Raw genomic sequence first — 8,945 nt, forward strand, 5'->3', positions numbered from 1 at the left:
TAAGATGAGAAATGGCATTGAAAACTGGCCTCACCATTGGGGCTAAAATGACTTGACTTGGAAACATCTGATGATTGGTGAGGCCAGGGAGGGCCAGCAAGGTGCTGCCTGCAGAGTCCACATGCCACTCAGTGTGACCTGCGGCAGCCTGCATAGCAGGTATGCACTGGCAGAGGCACATGGAACTTGGTCCAGACAGCAGTGACCAGGAGAGAGTGGGTATTGTCTGCAGGAGGGAGTGAACAGCCAGAAGGTCACCGCCAAAGTCCAGTCCTGAGGCCAGAACCCAGCTGTGGCTGGGGGAGGTCCTTTTTGAACCAGCAGGTTCTCAAGATCCACTTTGCTGCCCTCCTCCTGCCCTGTGGGACCCACTGGCACCACCATGCTGGCACAGATATGTCAGGGCTGAGGCAGAGGAGAAGGTAGATGACTGGAGGAGAGAAGGAAAACCCTAAAGAGTGAGTTCAGCTACAAGGAGGGATCATACTTTTTAAAAATGATAGATTCTGTTGAGAGACGGACAAAGGAGATCTAACACACACAAAGCTTGGGCTACCTGATGAGGGCATTTGGGTACATTTTGTAGTTACTGTCTGTCGAGGATACAAAGCTCTTTCACCTTCACTCTACTGAATACCCCTTGGGTTTGTGATCATCTTGTTCGCTTAGCAGAGAAGAACACAGACTGGAAAGGGGAGGATGGATTTCCTCAAGTCACACAGCTACAAGGTAAGGATGGAAGGAGAACCTGGTGTGTGAGGGGTGGCAGCTCCCAGGACAAAGAACAAGACCCAAACACTGCTGTGTAAGGAAAAATAGTCGTTTCATTACTCACAGTTCAGGGAAGATACAAATATTTGTGTCTTTCTACCTTGGGCATTTGCTAACCGCCAAGAATTCATCAAAGCTTCGAGGTTGCACAGGATTTTGTGGTCGTTTGTTTTAATTGCTTACATACATGGATTTAATTTCTTACATACACGTTCACCATGGGACAACTTCACACACTCTAGCAGTTCTGAAAATTTCCATATAAACATAATCTTTTTGAGCGTTGTTTATTCCTTTTATAAAAATTGCATATGGTTTTCTATGAAACGCAGAGCATCCTGGTGAGAGACCGCTTTGTGACACAGTTCAATCAGCCTCTGAGGAGCCTGGTCTGAGTCAGGTGATCTTCTAGCACAGACTCCTGGCTCTACCCCTTCTCTTTGCTGGGGAGTCTGCCATTGCCTGCTCCCCCAGCTTGTCAGGGCTGGATGCTGCTTACCAAACTCTCCTGCAATGGACACGAAGTGCTGGTCACCCCATGGAACAAGCAGGTCATACAGTAGCACACACTTGCCCATTGCAGAGCTCAAAGGATGCTGATTTGAAAACCTTGAGCTCTTGTATCTTGACTTCTTCCTTCTCCCCTGAGGGCTGTCCCTTTGGGGAAGGAGAAGGTGGGCACTGCTGAGAATTTCTTGATCTTTGAGCAGACACCCCACAGCTACTCCTCACACCAGTCTCTTCTGGAAGAGCTAGAGCAGGGCGCCTGAGTCCTTGCAAGGGTCTCCGGGGCATCTGTGCTGGGGGTCTGGGAAGGACTTTCCTCCGACTCACCAGAAAGGGGCTCCCTTTGCTGGGTGGAAATCCCATGAGGAAATCCATGTGGCCATGTTGCCACAAGGAGGGAACAAGCCGGAGCGTGAAATTGTGCCTGTAAAGGATCGTGCCTGCATCTCCATGGCATGGTTGAGTTCTGAATTCACAGCCATCCGTCCTCCTCATTTCTTGTTAAAGGAAATAACAAAGGCTTTTTATTGTTTAATGCACTTTTAGTTTAGTGATCTCTTGTTTGTAGACCATCACGACCTATTTCTATTTCGACCACTTTAGTGAGGCAAAGGTTTTGAAATTCAAGCATTGTTCAAGAGAGAGAGAGAAGATATCTTGTCTCTAAATAGAATTCTAAGAGTTAGATTTGCCTATGTCAGTTGTAGCTTTACTGCAGACCTGTGATAGGGAATTAGGAAATGGAATAAAGGGAGAGGCCAGTGACCCTTCTGACCCCACTGGATGCGGGAGAAGGCTGAGTGGCTCTGTCCACTCTAGGCTTAGTCCCTCGGGAGAGCTGGGGGGTGGCGAGGCGGCAGGTGAAGTACAGAAAGGATTTGACCCTGCCCATCCCCTGGGGTCCAGGCAGAGACCATTCCCTAGCACTTCCTCAGAAAACCAGATGGTCGTACCTGGGCAGCTTCAGTGAGGGGGGAAACATTTCATCCACTTATTTATTTCTTTCTTGTCTATTTTTTTAACCAGTTATTCAGCCTTTATTTTATAATTATGAGTGAAGATTCAAAGGAACTTGGCACAAAGGAATCCTAGCCAAGTAATCAATGAAGGGGATGTCTCAGAAAACAAAACCTATTCAAGCATGTTAGGAGCAGGAGTTGCAGGGAAAGGAAAGAGTTACAGAGCCCTCCTCCCCAGGAGCTGTGAGGCAAGTGCATTCTCTCTACTCCACCCCACTCCCCAGCCCCCAGCCCAGAAATCTCACCAGAATGCATCTCAACCTTTTGTTCCCTGGTGTTCTGTTAATACTTAGAAGGTCATTTCAATTGAAAGGCTTGAATCCCATTCTGGATTTTTTAAAACCACATCCTCCCATTCAATGTCATTACTATACCCTTCTGGAAATCCTCTTAAGTGACTGGTCAGTTGTTTAATTGCTCTGTCTTGGATTTCTCTTTTAAATAACTACCAACCATTGATTTTGCTCCTAAAGGCAAGGCTGTCCTGGCTCAGCTAGGTTGTCTTTATTCTGTGTCTTTGACCATGAAGGTGGGGGGCCTCTTGCACAGAGGAAGGAGAGAGAAAATGTGAAAGAAACCACCAGAGCTGGGGCCTCCTCTAACTGACTTCTGACATGCCCATGTGGGGCAATTACAAAGGCTGCCTGGGGCTAAGGGGAAGGGATGGAGAGAAGAATTTCAGGCAGGTTTAAAGCCAAGATAGCCAGACCTCTGACCACATGTCACATACCATCCTTCCACATGAAAATACATTCACCCCTGTGAGTCCTCCATGAAACTCCGACAATCCCTGTGTCCGATGAGTTTTCTTGAGTAAGGTTTATCTGTCCCTCTCTCATCTAACTTACAACTGTGGAGCAGGCTCTCCCGCTGAAAAGAAGAGAAATGGAGGGCCGCTGTGGCCATCAGTTCATATGGGCTCAGACCCACTGAGTGCTGCCCAGTTGTGCTCCCCCAGGTGGTTCTTCATGGCTTATGGTGAAACAGGGAAGAACAAACCTAACTCCACACTGGATCTATTCCTCTAGCTCTAACCCTCGTGCTCTGTTGCCTGTGCTTAGTCATGCTGGCTCTGGATATTTTGGAAAAGGATGCTGCCTACAGCCTGAAATATACAGGAGAGCCCATTCTTAAGGGTCTGGCCTTTAAAGGTATGACTCTTTTCCATTCATATGGAGATAAAATGTTGCAGAACAAAGACATTTGTCTTGTTGGAGGTTTACAGGAGCATCGTGACCTGACCTAGGCAGACAGCTGGAAGAATGAAGGATTCCAGCACCAAGAACTTTGTAACCACCAGCCATATCCCCTCCCCTTTTAGTACAAAAGAAGCCTGAATCCTAACTCAGGTCAGATGGTTCTTTGGGACACTAGTCCACCATCTTCTCAGTCTCCTGGCTTTTCGAATAGAGCCGCTATTCTTTGTCCCAACACCTCTTCCCGATTTATTGGACTGTTGTGCCATGAGCAATACAAGCTCGGACTCGGTAACACTGGCTCCAGCCCCTGGGCTCTGGAGTAATCCATTTACCATGAGGAATGACCAGTTTCTAGAGCTGCGTAGTTTTCTCAGCCTGATTCCTGCTGTGTAACAAGTGATCCCAAATTAGTGGCTTTGACACCACCAGGTGATAATCTCACAGTTTTCCTGCTAACACTCAGCTCCTGGAATCCACCTGAAGGTTCTTGCCCAGGTGGCCCCCACAAGCAGTTCACAGCATGGGGACTTGCTTTCTTCCAGGCCAGGCCGAGCCCATCTCTGTGCTGTCCCTCTCTTCTCCCACTCTTAAAGGGCTCATGGGATTAGGTCAGGCCCACCTGGAGAATTGACTGATCCTAAGGTCAGCTGATTTGAGAGCTTAATCACATCTGTAAAATCTCCTCACAGCTGTCTCTTGAATTGTATTTGATTAGATAACTGGAGGAAGACCTGTGTCCACCAGGGTCCAGGAGTCTCATTAGCTGTCTTAGAATCCTGCCCACCACATGACCCCTGGTAGTTTGGGGGTCCAAGGGCTTCATTTTGCTGTGCCCAGTTTAGTCCAAGCTGGTAGTGTTTCCATAGAACAATTCTTTTAAAAACTCTGTGCCTTTCCTATGAGATTGGGGTGCATCAGCAAATGTCAGAACCACAAATCTCTTTCTTTGAGATACCAAGTTTATCTGACTATTTGGGACATCTGTTGGAGATTTTTTCATTTTTTGGTCTTTTTAATTTCATTAATAATGTTTATATTTATAAATACTGATACTTTTTCCATTGAAGCTTATCTACAGGATAGCTATAATCTCCTCTTGAATCTTTCTACTGAGATATTTTCAAGTTTCTACTAATATACCTATTGACCTATTATTACCTTACTATTTCACAACATTTTGTTTTCTTCTTGCTGGTTGAGTTTATTTTCTTTATTTAGTGTCTCTTTTGGGGACTCGATTTTTCTCTTTTTACTTGGATACAGGAAGTTAGATTGAGGAAGTTACTTGAGTTAATTTCCATAGAATTATAGGAATAGCTGATCATGTGTGAGTGACCACAGTTTTTGATAACAGGATTGCTGCTTCTGGCATGGGAGGAGACGGTCTGATTTTCATCATGATGGGATGGAACACAATCCTGAACATGTTGTGTTGAGATTTCTTGGGTAACATGTCCTCTGACTTTTAGAGCCCCCAATCTCCTCTATTAAGTTATCTCTGGTCTCAAAAGTACACCACATGACACCCGAGACTCATGTACCCTAAGGGTGGTGGGTAGGAGGGGTGGGGACAGAGCCAGCTCTAAACACAATACCTGGCCGTCCATCCAATCCTCCGTCATATCTCAACTCCTGTTTCCTTCAGACCTGAAACAGTCTGTGCTTTTCTCACGCCTGTGAATTTTGTGTGATCTACATTACTCCTTCAGTTTACTTTGAATTATCAATTCTCTATTATCCTAGATCAGAAAGTCATTTTCCTTTAATAAACTCTACAAAATAATAGTTACCAGTTACATAGTACCAAAGATCAGCCTCCCATCTGTTCTTGTTTGGTCTGCCAGAATGTGTGTGCTGACTCATTATTAAGGAAGGATAGCATCCTGATGGGGCTCCAAATCAAATTTCCCTATATTGGATGGCCATTAATATTGCCTCTTGCCCACCCTGTAAGACAAACCCAGCTGTGCATCTCAACGATACCACTCTTTTGTCATATGATTCATTTCATGTGGGCTACATCGAGCACATGTTAAGTATTGCTCAAAGACACTGGGGGATATAAAAGGGAGTATATTTAAGATTCAGCCCTCATGGAGTTTTCCATTGCAAGGTGAATGCCAAGAGATATCCCACTGGGAGGAGAGAGAATATGGAGCAAGGGGAGGTTCTGTGGATGACATTGGGCTCCACCTGGGCTTTAAAAGAAGGATAGAGTGTGGTCATATGGAGACTAGGGAGCCAACACTTCAAGAAGAAGAAACAATATAGATTAACTGTTAGCATTTTTCCAAGTTTCTTCCATCTAGTTTGTTTCAGTTATCTTCATAAATTCCATGAGCTGCAAATATTGTTGTTATTATTGTTATGTTATTAAAATAACATCCTTATATTATTATCAGCAGTTATATTATTTTATGATTTCCATAGTATAAAGGTCTTATGTTGGATTCAATATTCACTCTATTAGTTTATAATTCAGAAATAATTTAATCCTTCAAACATTAAAAGAGTGTTCAATGCCTATAAAATTATCCCATTTTAGAGATAAGTCAACCTGGGCTATGTTCATATAATTAAAAACAATTAGTTTGAGCTCTCTTTACTCTAATTGGTCAATTGCTGGGTATTGTGTAAGCCCAGAAGGGAACTTTTATTTTGACTCTTTATATTTATGTAAAAATTATGTTTAAGAATACAAGGAAGAATAATTCCAGGGTGTTTCACTATGTGTTGCAATGATCTTTGTTTCCTTCCAGTATACTTATCTATGAACCCGTCATTTTATTGGCTCCATGGTTATAAATGTTTTCAGGAAGTGCTTTCTGAAACAATAAATACCTCTCTGCTCCATTATCAAAAAATTCCCTGCATTTCGTGCCTACATTTTATTTTGGCAACATTCAGGGGAAAAAGAAAGGAGCCTTTGTTGATCAGACTTTCATACTAAAACCTGAAATTTGGGAATCTGAAAAGTGAGAATAATGATATCTTTCTTTTTATGAATATTTAGAAATGTTTATTTCCAGCCCTCACTTTGGTGAAATTTTCAATGAGTCTGAAATAATCATAATTTTAAGAAAGAGTAACAACGTCTTTGTCCTTATAGTCTACAATGTGCTTTCAACATTTTATCCCATGTACTCACCATGAAGTGGGCACTCTCAGCCTCATTTTCCAGTGGAGGAAACAGAGTCCTGGAGGAGACAGGTAACTTGTACCAGGTGTTAGGGCCATTAAAAAGGAGAAGTGACTCAACTCAAGGCTCTCCCTCTGTCCCCCAATTGAAAGACCGTTTTTTGCCTTCAAAACAAAACAAACAAATGAAAATTCTCTTTTTTACCTCTGGGTTCAGATGACAGTTACATTTTGCCCAAGAATATTGAGCAATATCAAATGACTTTTTTTCCCCGAACACTGGAGATGAACCACAAGTTATTATAACAAAACTGGTCATTGCTCTCGCCAAAATATTTCATCAGCTTCTGGCGTCTCCTTATATCTTGATATGCTTATCCAGCATGACTGATGGCTTGGTTCTTAATAAGTAGGCTAGTTAGGCAGAGCAGTTAATGACAGGAGATTTTTCTTTGGCTCCAGGGCTCAGCATGCACAGACAGGACCCTGCATGAATTCCCCCAGCATGTGACGATAAGATGCTTCTAGTCTGCCAGCATCAAGCAGCTTCATTAATTAAAAACACATTGCATGTTATCACAAAAGACTGATTTTTCTAGGAAGAATTACCCTTTGGCATTTATGATGAGCATGAAGAAAAACAGATAATAAGACTACAGACATAACTTTCCTTAATTTAGGACAGCAAATATTTAAGATTAAGATTAAGACTTCAGGAAAGAGAGCCTTTAGTTATCATTCTGCAAAGAAACTATTTGGGACAGTTGTTTTTCTTTGTTTAGGCTGACTCTAGAAGGTAAACATTTACTCAGCCATGTCGGGTATCTGTGATTTAACATGATATAGCCCTAAAGTTTAAAACACACAATTGAGTACTTCACCCTTTTGTGCTTAAAACAAAACAATGCAAAATCAACAATAAGTGGACTAATAAAAAGTTTACCAAGCTGCCAAACACTGAAAAAGAATCTAGCAAAATCAAGATGTCTCTCTGAAGGAGGCTACTGATATCTTCAGCAGGAAGTGCAGTGTTCTGAGGCTGAGTTTTAAAGCAGTATGGTATTAAGATGACCTACCTCATAGCACTAATATAGAACTTAAGAGAACCTGGAATCCAAAGCCACAAGATTTGACTGACTTGGATGTCCAACTCTATGTAACCATTTCCAATGTCCTGCCAAGCAGTTTTGTAGCTCCTGCTTCAATTTCACCCCAGACCTCATTACATTACAAAATTTGCATTTAAACTAGAAGAGTTCCAACTGACAAAGCGTCCTCCTTAAAAAGTTGAAGTGATGCTTTTTTACTCCCTGGTGTAAACCATTTCTACTTGAAAACTCCTACCATCTCCCACCCAAATGTTCTCTCCTCCACACTAAGTATCCTCTATGAAGTCTACTTCCCATCAGGTGGAAAGACATTTAGCAGTCACCATCTCTAAGAACAGTCACCACCCTCATGGCAAGGATTTTGCACTCAATAGTTCAGAGCCCCCCAGGCACACTATCAATGGTGACAAAAGGTGTGGAGCCTCTTTTTGTACAGACTGGATTTGTCACAGATTTACGAAGTCAAGAATTCCAGATGAAGTTTTTCAGCCTTCACCTGAAGGTCATGAAAAATATGGTGGGGATCCACAGCAACCTTATAAACTGGATATTGTTACCAGAATAAAAAGTACAAAAAGACGTCCATATTGGGAGAAAGATTTAATAAGGATGCTTGGGTTACAAAAAGCACATACTCCTCAAGTTCACAAGAATATCCCTTTGGTGAAGGCAAAACTGAAAGCGGTTAAACGTTTGATAAGAATCAAGCCCCTGAAACTGCCACGAGTTCTCCCAACGGAGGAGGACATGTCCAACGCGAGCCTCAAGAGCACTGGGGAACTGATGGGGGCGTGGCTTCAGAACCCTGAGCACCAGGAAGAAAAGAAGTCCTGATGGCCTCGCAGCTTCAGAGTAAAACGTGCAAGTCATGTCTATGTAAAGATGGTGAGAAAGTGTTCTCATTAAAATATGTTTTAAATTCTAGTCATTAAAAGAAATATAAAGATATTTTCCAGATCCCTTCAATATCTGGGGTCTCTTCTTCACATGTGGCAGTTTGCCAGTGACCCAAAATCAAGCACAATAATCCAAGAGCAAGCACAATGAAGCAACACATTCTTAGATATCTACTATGTACTTATATTAAAGCTGTCTTAGTTGAGTTTAGATGTTTGTCCAGAGCTTTCATGGTATTTCCATTTCTGAGATGATGACGTGCCCTGTGCATTATCTATGTGCCCTTGCTATAAGGTCTATTTTGA

General features: G+C 42.7%; 1 pseudogene; it reads left to right on the forward strand.

Annotated features, from left to right (window-relative positions):
* Positions 1 to 8,092: 8,092 nt before the first annotated feature.
* LOC132431376 (large ribosomal subunit protein uL30m pseudogene) lies at positions 8,093 to 8,577 on the forward strand (annotated as a pseudogene).
* Positions 8,578 to 8,945: the final 368 nt, after the last annotated feature.

The sequence above is a fragment of the Delphinus delphis genome, chromosome 9 (assembly GCF_949987515.2).
Source record: "Delphinus delphis chromosome 9, mDelDel1.2, whole genome shotgun sequence".
In the NCBI taxonomy this organism is placed as follows: Eukaryota; Metazoa; Chordata; class Mammalia; order Artiodactyla; family Delphinidae; genus Delphinus; species Delphinus delphis.